The sequence below is a fragment of the Anser anser genome, assembly GCF_964211835.1.
Source record: "Anser anser genome assembly, chromosome: 2".
In the NCBI taxonomy this organism is placed as follows: Eukaryota; Metazoa; Chordata; class Aves; order Anseriformes; family Anatidae; genus Anser; species Anser anser.
The window spans coordinates 28,337,730-28,351,581 of record NC_139721.1 but is presented as its reverse complement, the minus strand read 5'-3'; positions in this window follow the sequence as shown (position 1 = coordinate 28,351,581).

Sequence of the window (13,852 nt, the reverse complement as noted above, 5' to 3'; positions counted from 1 at the left end):
AAATAGTATTTTTGTTATCTGTTTCATTGCAAATATAACTAAGGACAAATTATTACAGGTATTGTGACATCAAACTAACTGTACGAGAGTTGTAGTACCACATTATTCAACAACAGATTCAATTTTGAAGTCTGCTAAAGATGTCTTCAGAGACTAGCCAAGGAACTTCTAGCCTGATGCCCCCAAAAAAGATTTCAGCATTTCAAAATAGAATCATAGAATCATAGAATATCCCGAGTTGGAAGGGACCCATAAGGATCATCAAGTCCAACTCCTGGAACCGCACAGGTCTGCCCAAAAGTTTAGACCATGTGACTAAGCGCACAGTCCAATCGCTTCTTAAATTCAGACAGGCTTGGTGCAGTGACTACTTCACTGGGGAGCCTGTTCCAGTGTGCAACCACCCTTTCGGTGAAGAACCTCTTCCTGATACCCAGTCTAAACCTTCCCTGCTTCAGCTTGACACCATTCCCGTGGGTCCTGTCACTGGTGATAACGGAGAATAGGTCACCTATTTAGGTCAATAGTTTAGCTCATCTTAAAACTAATCCACAGAAACTTCACCACAGAAGCAAAGCCCAGAACAAAGCCTTTCCTGAATATCTGTTGCAGCAAACCTGTCTGAATTAGTTTTGAACTGTTTGAAACATAGCAATGGCTGTATATGGGAAAATCAAAGTAAAACACTGTTGATTAACAATATCTAAGTTGCTGTAACATGGTGCATGGTGTTGTCAGCATGTATCCTGAGCAAATCCTTGAAATGGTCTTGTCTGTATGCACAGCCTGATGGTGTTAATGTACTTACAGTTCCTATATATAATTCCCAAAACATTTAGGAACAATACTGAACTAACTATATATGTTCTCTGTATATATATATATTTTATATACTACATATGTTACGTATGTGTATAGACACAGAAACCCTATAGGAAGAGCTGGAGAATGACTCTAGAACAGAGCAGCTTCTGTTGAGTATTATGGAGTTGTGCTGAAACTGGATTGCATCAGCCTCTTGAAATCTGCAGGCAAGGTCTTGTGCCCACAGAGGCTTTGGTGTTGCTTGTGGAGAGCATCGGGACAGCTACGGTCAACAGGCAAGTATGTAAGAACGATAAATGCACGATGTTGATGCTATGCTACCTCCACAGAAGCTTTGTCTCCTGAACACTGAGGATGGTGAGCACTGTCATGTACTGGCAAACAGTGCCAATGTTAAAAAAATACTCTGTTTTGACATGTGCTCTGGAGATGAGACGGATGATTGATTGAGGAAAGGGGTATTGGGATTGAAAAGACCATTACAGACTAAACTATGTTCAATAGTGTAAAATGTTGAGCTGAATGCGAACAACTGAGTGGGGAGCCGTGAAGACGAAAAACGCCGAAGACAGGAGGAGCATGACCATCAAAAATGTTCTCCAGGAAAAGAGCTGCTTTGCAGATTGCTCTTGCCGATAGGTGTCACTGCGAATAAAGCGTTGGCCTGGCTGCCAGGTGCCCATGAGCAAGGCCAGCAGCGCCCTGTGGCCTCCAGGCATGGCCTGCAGGTGGGAGAGGAGTAGCAGTACCTTGTGGAGTTTAGGGCTTATTTCTGTTCCCAAAAGGGAAAAAGAAAGTTTATACAAAAACTAAAGGATGACTTTCAGACAAAACCAAAAGCATCATGTAGATTTAAAGGATCATATTTGGGTGAAACTGTACTTAAATGCTCGCTTGTTCTCCATAAGCAGTTACCACTGCATAGTGCCACATGTGCCTCACACCATACTCCAGAAGCAGCCACTATATGCTCAAGTTTTTGTGTATTTCCTTCTAGCTGGGTTTTCTTTCCCCAGGTATCAAAGGAAGTGTATTTATGTAATTTGTGTGGCCAGGTCAGCACTACCAAGACAGCTCTGTAGGTCTACCATGGCCTGGTTTGGCTGGGCCTTGCCAACCAAAGCAGCTGGGTAGAGCGTGGGCAGCAGACACTGTGGCCGTGGCTCTAGGGGCAAGCTCCGTGCAACATTTACATGCAGTAAATACAAATGAGCGCAGATGATCATCCCTGAGCAGATTTTTTTTTTTTCCAATTGGAACAATGACAGTTCATTTAGAAAATCTGGCCAGATATTTAAAAACAGTTTATGGTTCAGTTTCCTGATTCAGGTGAACTGTGGTGCTCCCTTCAGCAGTGGCACAGCTCCCACGTCATTCTCCATGTGAAATTCCAGAAAGCGCTTGCCAACCAGTCTGCCATTTCCGGGACATCTAAGTACCGCTTTTAGAGCCCTGGGCATGCTTCTTAGTTCCTATAAGCAAACCTCAAATGAGCATTAGCTGGAAATGGATTGTGGTTACAGAAAGATGGAAGCTGTAAGCATGGACAGGACAATAAACAATTGTTCCTTTCTGGTGTGTTATTATTATTATCATTATTATTTATTGGATAGCTGCCATTTTTATCACTGATCTGTGTTTCACTTTCTGTGGCAGTGTGTGGAGGGTATATACAACCTATACAGCCCCCATCTCTGGGTTACTGCAATCAGGAAGTAACCTAGTAATCTAGCCCTGCAACACGGCCACCTAATAGCAGAGTGGGAACACCCAGGATATCTGAGCTGAACAGCACTCAAGAATACCCACTGCCTGTGTGTGATATTGCTTAAATAACGTAGAGGCCTCAAGATTGTGCTTCATTTTTCCCTAGTGACTAGTGAGGGTGTGTTGCGTCATGACAATGTGTTTGGGGATGTTTGTTTTTTGTTTATGACAAAGTAACTCCCTGTATGTTGTGGAGTTGCTTGCACTAAGCTCCTGCTAAAACTGGTTGAAAATTAAGAAAGATCAAAGATTAAACACAAGAATTTTCTCTTGCATTTTGTATGTGGTAATTCATGCAAGAAGAAAATGTGACAGTCTGAACTTCTTTGTATCGAAATAAAGAAAGATCCACATATTTTTCTGAAAAGTGTTTCTGCTGCTTATTTGTGTTTTACATGGTGTTACTTGGACAGATGCACTAGGCTTCTGTTCTCTTATGGCATAAGTCTATCTCCATCCTCTTTGGAGTCAGTAGTCATCCCAGTCTGGGCACTGGGTCAACTATTTAACATGCAGATCTTTGAGTGCTGAGATGTGCTTCACTCCTAGTATTTAGCACTCTTTCTTTGGTAGGCACTGTACAAACATTACCTAATGCTTCTTATTGGCAGTGAGTGTAACCTTTCTTGTTTGGCAGGGGGAAAGCTATTCAGCCGAAGTTTAAAACCACTAACCAAATAAATGGCTAGATAGCTAAAAAGAAATTATTTTTTACATATTATTGTTGCCATCACTTTTATTTTATTTTCTGGGTTTACAGAGAGGAACAATATCACACCCACAATGTAAATACTATCCAGTTACAGAAGTGAAATGTTCAAGTTGAAAGCAGTGTAGCAGGTGCCTCCTGATGGACTCCTTCAAAGCCTCCAGAGAAAAATTCAAGCATGTCTGCTGTGCTTTGCAGCAGAACTTAATAGCTATGCCTATCACGTAAATAAAACAAACCAGGGCCCACTTTCTGGTCCTGGAACAAAGGCATGTGCAGCTGAACTTTCCTGGGTACCTTTCTCTGTATGGTCTATTGGGAACCTTGGCTTCACCACATCTGGGCTCTCTCACAGAGCGCTCTAGCTGACATTTGCCAAAACCATGCTGAGGAGCTTCGTAGCAATAGTTAACCATGGCCAAATCCTGTCCCTCTCTAGTTGCTCATATGGAGGGGCATGGCTAACATTTCTGGTGTTTGTTAGGAGCACAGCCCTACAACCCGGGACTTCACCAGTGGCCTCTTTCCTTTCTGAGTCCTGGTGGAGCACCTGTGTGACACCTTGTCCCCACTCAGTCTGGACACTCAACTCTCCGTCAGCTGGCTGCTGCATGGGCACCACTGCACACAGCATTCCAGCACGATGGTGATATTTAGACATCTTGTAAACGAGAGAGACAGGCAGGCATATCCTTTTTGGAATTCTTACTGGATTTAGCCACCAGCAGTCAGCCCAGGTTTCATTTTAGGTGCCAAAATGCATCTTCAAAATCCTGTTGTAAGTCTTTCTTGTGCTTCTCCTTATTTGTGAAATTTCTGTTAATGCTTGTTCTACTTATAAGTCTGTTGCCTTTCAGCAGAAATTTAAATTTTTTGTGAATTGTGTCACAAAAGCCAGCACATAAGTAAATGTTGATTTAACTATAGAAACAGCCACCATCTTCATTAGGTATGCGGTCAGACTAAAACCAGACGGTCCTGCAGTCAAAGCCAGGAGCGTGCAGGTGAGATTAAGGAAGATGAGAGCAATTACAAATTGGGTACCCTCTTCTTTCTGTATGAGGAAAGAGGGAGCCTTCCTGTTCGCAGAAAGCCTGGAAACCCGGATGTATAGGACATGACTTCAGGTCAGGGGCAGGTCATGTATCTGTCTCCTGGAGAGTGGTGGAAGGTGTTTTTAGAAAGCTGTGTTTTAATGGTAGATCTGATCTAGGAGGCTGAGCCACCTCCAGTGTGGGAGCTCTAGGCAGAAACTCTGTTCTGTTCCTAACTTCACACCATTTTTCTTTGTGGCTTTGCAGTAGTCACATCAAGTCAGTATTTTCAAACTGGTACTTAACTCCTTGTTTAGACATTTAAAAAGAAGGTTTTAATTTCCATGAAGTACTGACTACCTAAGAAATCTCCTACTTAACGGTAGCTCCAGACCTGTAGCAAAATGGATCACTTTTTTTGTTATGCTTACTGATTTCAAAGCATAACCTTTGGGAACAATGGTTTGGTAGTTGCTGAATCTTATCATTTGTCTAACCATGCCAATTGGATGCCGCTATGCTTGGAGATCTACAGAACATGAATATAGATACTGTGTATGTCACAGCCTTGACCACAATTAGGTTTTAATATATACTTTTTTATACTTACAGTGTTGTTATATTGAAGCATTTATTTGAATTCAGTCTATGTTCTTTTCACAACTTGATGTAGTATTATAGAAATGAGATTTCAGACTGGCCTATAGCTTGATCTCCTGTACATAAGTGTCTGGTCTTCAACTGCTTGAGCCAAACATCTGTTCTCCACCTCCCTCTCATCAATCAAATATGCTTGAATGAGTTAAAATGTCACTTGAAGAAAGAAATACACATACAACAAATATTTGGAAGGAAGGCTAAGGGATCAGAGGATAGGTCAGCAATGTTCATACCAGGGAAAACTAGGAGGCCAGAAGCAGGGTACAATGAGTGAAATAGGAAACAATTCTGTAGGTCTTGGCAAAGCTTTCCTTTGCAATAATTATCTAAAGCTGTCTGGAGGCTTTCCCTGGAGCCTTTCTTTCCCTTCACCAAATGATGAAATAATCCAAGTTACAAACTTTGCTGTGGGATGTGTAATGGAAATGCAAAATGCAACATTGTTTGCTGGCAGCCTTGTAAAGTCTTGCCTAATCCTACAGGGCTTGTTTAAGGGCTGAAAGCACTCTGAATAGTAGAAGGAGAGTGACTGCTTCCGGCATTTTTCTTGCATTTTTGTGTTTTTACAGATAGAAGACATGATGGCTCCATTGGACCTTGCCTCAAAAGGATGTTACCATGACAGAAATGGCCTGTATGGTACCATGAAAATAACTGCAAAACGATTTTTTGATGGGATATTAGACCACACATCACAACAGTGCAAATCCATAGAAGACCACATCTTTGGTGAAGGATGGAGGGAAAGTTCCTGGTCTGGCCTGCCCCAGAGGACTGCAGGGAAGCCAAATTCTTTGCACAGATGCAGCTGTGGATATCTCTTCCTTGGTCTTCCTCATGAGAAACCTCTCCATAAGACAGTAGCAGTCCTATTGCATCAGTTACTCACGGCTCTTGATGCCACTGCTGCCAGATCTGTCCTAACACATTTTCCAAGGGTAAATCTAAATATTTCCTGACAGCACATTGTTGGTGTGCCAAGGGTTAGCATCTCCTTATCATGAGGAAGCAGGTTGCTTGTAAGAGGCGGTCCAGGTGACCAGATTGCCCCAACCCTCCAGCTGAAGGAGCAAGTTTACGACAGGGCAGGAGAGGATATATTCAGAGGTTCCATTCAGTAAAACATTGGCAGTGGGTGACTTGCTCTTTCATATCAATCCATGTTATTACATTTGTCTGGTAACTGAATGTCCCAGAGAGAGATGGGGTTTTATTGCATTAGATTTTGTCCTGCCAGACACTATTTTTCCAGTCTTTCAGCCTCATTCACTGCTTTATTCTATACAGCTGTAATCAACAGGAGGTTTGCTACAGATTTCAGTGAGAATAAGAGCAGGTCGAGTCACAGCTTTGACAGCCCTCATTAGCTTGTGTTGAACCATCTTATCTAGGTACTTGAGAGCAAAGCATGCATTTGGAAAAAGACTGTAGGAAACACTGAAATAAACTATATCGATTAGGCAAAGCTGTAGAAATGTAGAGCTTTACCTCCTCTGGGTCAGCTGCCTGTGTGCTGAGGGGGAACCAGCTTACCACAAACACTGCCCAGCATTACGTGCCAAAAATGAAGGTGCGCTGTCTCAAAAAAGCACATCCTCATGCTACCAGGATTTTTGTGCAGAGCTAGTGGTTTTGTGACCAAAAGGTTAAAAATGCTGTTTAGGAAACTGCCTTGCCTAACACTGGTGACATTGTGCTTGTCTACACAGGGGTGAGCCCAGTGGCCAGCAGCCTTGTCCGGGACTAAATTCAGCCACGTGTCCGCAGCCAGGGCCTGGTTAGGGCCATGCAGAGGTGAGCCACCAGCCTGTCCCTCAGGCCATGCTCTGTGGCCCCGTTTTGGAGGAATCACACTGCTCCCCCTGCTGTATTCAGTTACGGATGTGTCACTCCAGCAGCTGTCACCCCCCGGGTGACACACTCTGAGAGCCGCTGGGCCTGCGACATGTTTGATCGCCCCTCTGCCATTCCTTGGGGTTTCTCCTGCTTGGGTGGCATTGGCTTGAATTCACGGGTCTCCCGAGGAGGGGTGAACATTGTTCAAAGATTCCAGGCCCTCGATTTCCCAGATTTATCCAAACGCCAGCGGTAGTGCTTCACAGACAAAATAGGAAGTGAATGTAACAGGCGTACAGCAGGGATCAGGTGGAGATAGTTTTGCAGTGAGGGAAGTGACCATTTTGGGTTGCAGGCACTGAAAGCACTGTGGCTGTTGCTGGTTTTGCAGCAGCATGGGTGCCTCCAGACCCCTTGGGATGTGGGAGCCCCACAGCAACACCACTGCCTGCATGCCCTGTGGGAATACCTTGGTGACAAAGGGGTCCCCTGAGGCAGCAGGTGCCTTGTTGTCACGGAATCTCCTTCTTTAGCACCCTTCCTGAGGAACCTCACACCTTTGGCAGGCTTAGCACTGTAACCAATAGCCCTTAAAGAAATTAGTCACAGTATACTGTACGGGCATGAACATATCACCCCATAGGTGCATTTTTCCTACAGATACACTGTTTTACCTGACTTAGCTCTTGCTACACTACGGTGAACTTTTTGGTACAATTTAGTTTGCTGATTTTAAAGTGTTTATGGTGCTATCTCTCACCTCAGAGGACTGGAAAAGACTTAATGCCTACAGACTAAGCAGTCAAAATAAATGCTTTTCATTTGAGCTCTGTGCCAATACAAAAAAAAAAAAAAGAATAAAGCATGCAATTAAGCTATAATGAATCAACTTAGCATAAGTAGCAGTGCACTATGACTCCTTGTTGGATTTTTTTCAGCTAATGTTTCTTTCCACTGCCCAGAGTTGTTGTTAGCTGCCTCCACACTCTGTGTTTCATGTCCTGTGCTGTTGGGCTTGCTTAGCACTACAGTCCCTGCATTGTTGTATGTTGTACAGAGCGGATTAGAGCTGTGGAAGATTCCCTGTAAGATAAGGTCTTCCCTTTTCCAAGAGATCTATAGACCCTGTGGTAAAAATCCCTACACTGTGCCATGAACCATTACTTAGGCCTCCTTAGACTATCACATCTACAAAGTTTTGTCTGTATTTTATCAGTTCCCTCAACATGAAGGAAAAGTTGAACTAGGAAGGACTTTCTAAAGAAAAAAATGAATATGGAACAGTAATCATTCCAATTTTGTCATATAAACCCAAAAAAGGAGTCCTAGTTAACATGCCTGACAGAGTTCAAGATGAAAGGTGTTGCTGGAGCCTGACCTGAAGCCTGTTCTGCTGATCAGATGTGAAATGCTAAATGGAACTACTGTTTCACTGCTGTAGAGCTATGAGGGAACTTCATTTTAGCAGAGTTACTCTATTTTGTAACTCTTTGCACAATGAGGAGAAGCTTAGCAAGATTCTCCAGAAGAGTTGAGTAAGCGGTAGCTTGCATTTGCCTGCGTTTGGGACTGTGAGTGATTTACTGTAGGGTTTGGCTATTGATGCACTGCACAGATATCAATATTTTTATGTGTGGATAAAATACTGAGCAGCAAATGAGAAAATGATTAATTCTGGTAAAAAAGAGAAAACGTTATTCTTAAAAGAAGATTTTAAATATTTATGGTTTTCTGTGTAGTTTTTTCAAATCTTTGCCACTGAGAAATCATCCATTCAAACTATCTCACTAAGTAATTTTCCTTTCCCTCTTTTATATTGACAGCAGGTACCAGTAGTTGTCAACACAGTGATAGTTTTATGTCTTAAAATATAATCCTGTTTGAATTTTGTTCTCTTTCTTTGCTCTAAAGATAAGAAAGCTCTGCTTCACTGGTAGTCAAAGTCTAGAGATACTATGAAATGAGTTTGTCTTTCCTTGATCAAATTAAGGACATTTCCTTTGCCTTACAGTTTCATAGACTATGAATTACTTATTCATTTTCTTGGTTGTCATAAGCAGATCCATTTGATTTTCACAGTTGTTCATGCTTAATATTTTCACTTGTATTTTATTAAAGTAAATTTCAGGAGGTCTTGCACAAAAAGAAACAGGGTGTAGTCATTTATGTTGGAGATGAACTTAAGATGAACCAGTAGATCCAGCTGCCCACTTTCTGTCACCCTTCTGAACATGTGCAAATGTCTCCAACTGATTGAACCCATGGGTCTCAGGCCCATGCTGAACTCGAGAAATTATAAGATGTAGCTTCAGGATATCTGTGAGAGAACCTTTAGAAAGACTCTGAACAAAACACCTCGTTTTAGCTCTAACAGATTTGTTTCCATTTCTTAAATGTGTGCCCGTTGTGATCTCTTTGTTTAAAACAAACAAACAAACAAAAAAAAACCTTTTAAAGTTTAAAAATAAAGTTTACTTTATTTTTTTGCCATCATAAGGAAAACACCTCCTCTGAAACCAGTCCAACAGATATAACTGTGCTTCTATTCTCACTTTTCCCAAAGGCACCTTTTTTTCTCTTTTTTTTCTTTTTTTTGAGAACTGAGAGCAATGAAAATTATTATCTTCCTGTTCACAGATAATAGTAACATAACTTAATGAAGGTACTTCATTATTTAAGTTAAATAACATTCAAGTTGCATAACGGAGCTACCTGGAAACCTAATTTCTATTCTAGTGCTTCATGTTGCTCCTTGCAGAGTCTGACCTTATCTTGTTCAGAGCTTTGCCACTGCTGGCTATTAAATAATTCAGTTGTCACTGTGGAGCCCTTTGCAAAGCTGGGTGTTGCTCTCCTTGAGAAACAGTGAACCTGATGGTGCTTTATTTTTGCATGGCCATATGTCTGTGCATAATTCTTCATTAGATGCTGCAGGTGGAATAAAACAGTAATTATTGCACAATTTCTTTGAAAACAATGATAGCACAGCACTGGTACAATACTGTTCCATTTCAAGGTACTTTCTTTATTAATTTAATTTCAATTAAGTGTGTATCAGGTAAACTGGAAAAAGAAACCAGTTTTATTAGCTAAAACAATAGCCATTAGTAATTGCCATTAACAGAAGCAATTTCATTGCAAAAAACAAGAGACATCTGATACAGTTGCATACACTCTCCTTGCGGAATGCCGAGTTCCAATTACTTTCACTCTCAACATTTACTTTGCTTCTTATCACCATGGTTTACTTAGCACATCAGAAGGAATGTGAAGATTAATTAAAAATTATAAAGTTCATTTCACGCATTAAAAATTAAAGTACATTTCATGCATTAAAACACATTAGTTTCCTCTTACAAAAAGAGTATATATAATTTCAGTAAAAAAAACTAGCCTAATGGCACAATGAATTACAACAGCTCCTGGCAGGGCAGCAATATTGCAGTTAAGAACATGAATGTTTTCATTTCTCTGGTAGATTTTTCTATGGCCCTTTTTTAGATGTGTTGCTTTTGATGAACAGGCTGTGCTCCAGGTTTTCTTTGGTCGACTGGAATTAGCCTCTCAGCACTCTGCCTTTCAACGACTGGGTTGCCAGTGATTGCTCAATATGGGAGAAGGTATTTCCCCTTCAGCAGAAGGCAGGATTGTGGGGAACTGGGCCAGCTAAATGCCTTGAGGAATGAGAGAATGTATGCAGCTTTGTGCTTTTGTACTGCACCACAGAGAGAAATTGTTATAGTTCCCAAGGACTTTTTTATTTTAAAAAATAAATAAAGCTTCATAATATTGAATTAATTCAGTGGCGAATAAGAATTATGCTGCCACGTGAGTACTGGAATGAGTGATTTGGATATTCTATTCACCCCTATGCCCAGTTACCACAGAAACCTTCAAACACTGCTGCCACTGTGCTGTCCCCTATGTAAAAAGGGTTTGATAAGATACAAATATTGCTGGTTATGAAAGTAAAAAACAACACCTTCAAACTAATTCAACTTTTCCTTGTTCAAAGCCAGGTCAGATATGGCTTTGGGCAACCTGATCTGGTGGGAGGCGTCCCTGCCTGTGACAGGGCGGTTGGCACTGGGTGATCTTTAAGGTCCCCTCCAACCCAAACCATTGTGTGATTCTACGATTCTTTAAACATTGTTTTTTATGTCTAGTTATTTGTACTCAATTTCTGTCTTGTGCCCACTGAGTAGCCCAATTAATAACACCTTCTGTGAATACTAAGGATCATAGATAAGAATCATATCAAAATATACCAAATATATTTTTACATGCTTGCTTTTTGTTTTCAAAGATTCAAAGTACTTAACTAGCCTTACCTGGAGAGGTAATTAAAACACCTTTGGAAAGATAAGTGGCAGTAATTTAACATGGTTTCATAAGACTTTAGAGCAGAATGAATCCTTTCCTCAGTAAGGCTAGTGAGGGAGTTTTAGCTTGTCTGACAGGGTTAGGAAATGGTAAGCAGCCAGTGCAGCTCCTAACCACCTTATAGCACTGTACCCTGGCCATTTGGTCTACGGCACACTACAAAATCCCCTGTTCAGACAGGTTTTGGGTTTAGATTTGATATAAATATGCATTTTGAGACTGTCTTTTGGGAAATCATGTAGCAGTGGAGATGGAAAGAACTACTGCTCTGGGAGATGCAGCACTGCAAGGAAGTTTAAATAAGCAAGCTATCTGTATCTGAGCAATGGAAGTAACTCCGCAAATCTGAAGTCATCCTATCTCAGTTCCTACAAGACTTCGCAAGATGTGAGTAGCCTAACTGGGCTAAAGGCAGAATCATAAATGTTATCAAGAACAATAATGCTGTATAAAGATTATACCGATTTTATTGTAAAAATGAGACAAACTGAGCTAATAAAATGCAGCAATACATTGTAACATGATCGTGTCCCAGAAGCTAAAAGACACAAAAGGCCTTGGTCTTTGCAGTACTGTACCTGCCCTGAGCCAATAGGAATAGGCTCTTCAAGGATAATCCAGGTTACGCTCTCATGGAGGGGAGGATGAGTCAGGGAGCAATTGTAGGTCCAGTAATCCAAAGATTTAGGCAGTGGGCTTGAAGAATCAAAATCAGAAAACTGAGCTTGCTTACCCTATGGATGATATGCTGGTTAAATGAGACCCACGAGTAAGATACGATTTACTTAAAATCTCAGGCTGCAGGGGAGTGTGTTCCTGCATCAGAGGAGATCATTTCAAAACACTAGTGTTTTCTCATAGCAGCAGAGGTGAATCACTTGCCCTAGTGACAAGTTTAACACTGAGATACATTGAGGCACCAACAACAATGAGAAGCATTACTTTAAAAAACAAATAAACAAACAACTTGCATCTACCCTCCTCTCCCAATGGTATCAGATACCGAAGAGTTTGGTCATCACTAACTAAAGGGTTTCTGTTTTCAAGATACTGAACTCTGTGCTCCTGAGCAAGCAAAACACTTCAGTATATAATTAATTTTCAGCTGCCTGTTGAGGTTAATGGGAGGATTCACACATGTTGATGTTTGCGTGTCCAGGGTCAAAGTCTGCATTTTTAAAATCCTATGGGAGGTGCTGTACTGTGTTTTTAATGTGCCTCACTAAAACTCAGATATTCAGATCCTATCTCAGCTTATTTTCTACCTCTATGAGAGGCTTAACAGTTATTATTTTGTAAATCCTGAGCCCTGAATTTACAAGATTAAAGAAAAGTACAGTTCTGGTGTTATTTCTTCTCCCTTTTCTCTCTCCCTCAACTGAGCAAAACTTACAGTTGCAAGGCTGTGCTGGTGATGGACGCCATGGGTAAATTTAAATAGATAGAGAGATGGATGGAAGCACAGGATTAGTTAGGAAACAGGAAATTCATACTCTTACAAAAAGAACCTATAGCTGTCTACAGGATGGAGCCCGAAGGATACAAAATATCTTATGATATCCCATAAACTCAAGCTCAGGAACATGTTTTCAGCCCCCTATCTTAACAGCCTCCTTCAGCTGAACTCCTGCGTTATTCTGAAGTCTTCAAAATGGCAGATGGCATAAATGTTAATGTAACTATTCTGTATAATTATCATGATCAGGCTGTGATGATGTTTACCTTAGTCTTCACTGAATCCAAGACCTTCAAGACACCCTTCACGTTTTCATTGCATGAACCAAGCTGTAGATAGAAAATACTTTTAAAATCCTAATTTCCTGACAGTAGCTTTATTCAAAGAGAACCAAGAATAATCTTTACAAATACTGATAAATTTAGCTTTGCACCGCCACCCCCCCCCCCCCCCCCCCCCCCCGTGAGATAAAATTTAGAATTTTGAGGATATAGGTTTTGCTTCTGTTTGGCAGGGTAATACAAACAGTTGTGGGAATACCAATCTGTAGTTCAGAAGTGTATGATTGCTTTGTTCTACAGGGGTTGTGTTTATCCTTGAAATTAACTGTGGAAGCATTCAGAAAGAGGACTTTGCTGGTATCTCTTTTATAATGTGAACTACAAGTAATTATATTTTGGTGCTAAACAATAATATGTTATTTTATGATATTTCCTTAACAGGATTTCCTTAGTAACAAGGAATCTTTTTGCTGCCTCATTTGGTTTTGAAAGGCCTAATATGTCATGTACGTGGCTCCAAGAGCTCTTGGAATTATGACTTAAAATTTTTTTCAGGTTGTAGTAGCACACATGACTCAAACATTCTTTCTGTGAAAGTTCACATAATAAATGGAGTGGAAAGCAAACACAAAAGGTGTGCATTTCCTGTTACAAAGGTAGGTGAAAAAACACAAACTCATAAGCAAGCATACCTGCAAAGCACAGCTCTTCTTGAAGACTCCGTGAATGAAATGGGGATTTGGGCGGAAAGTGTAGAATCATGGGCAATGATGGCAATATGGGCTGAGTCAGGATAAGAAGCAGTCACCTCCACTGATTTAATACAAAGACATGTTTTTTTCTAGTCCTCATCACTGAGTGCAGTTTTGATAAGTAAAGGAAAAGAAAGAGAGACACGTGT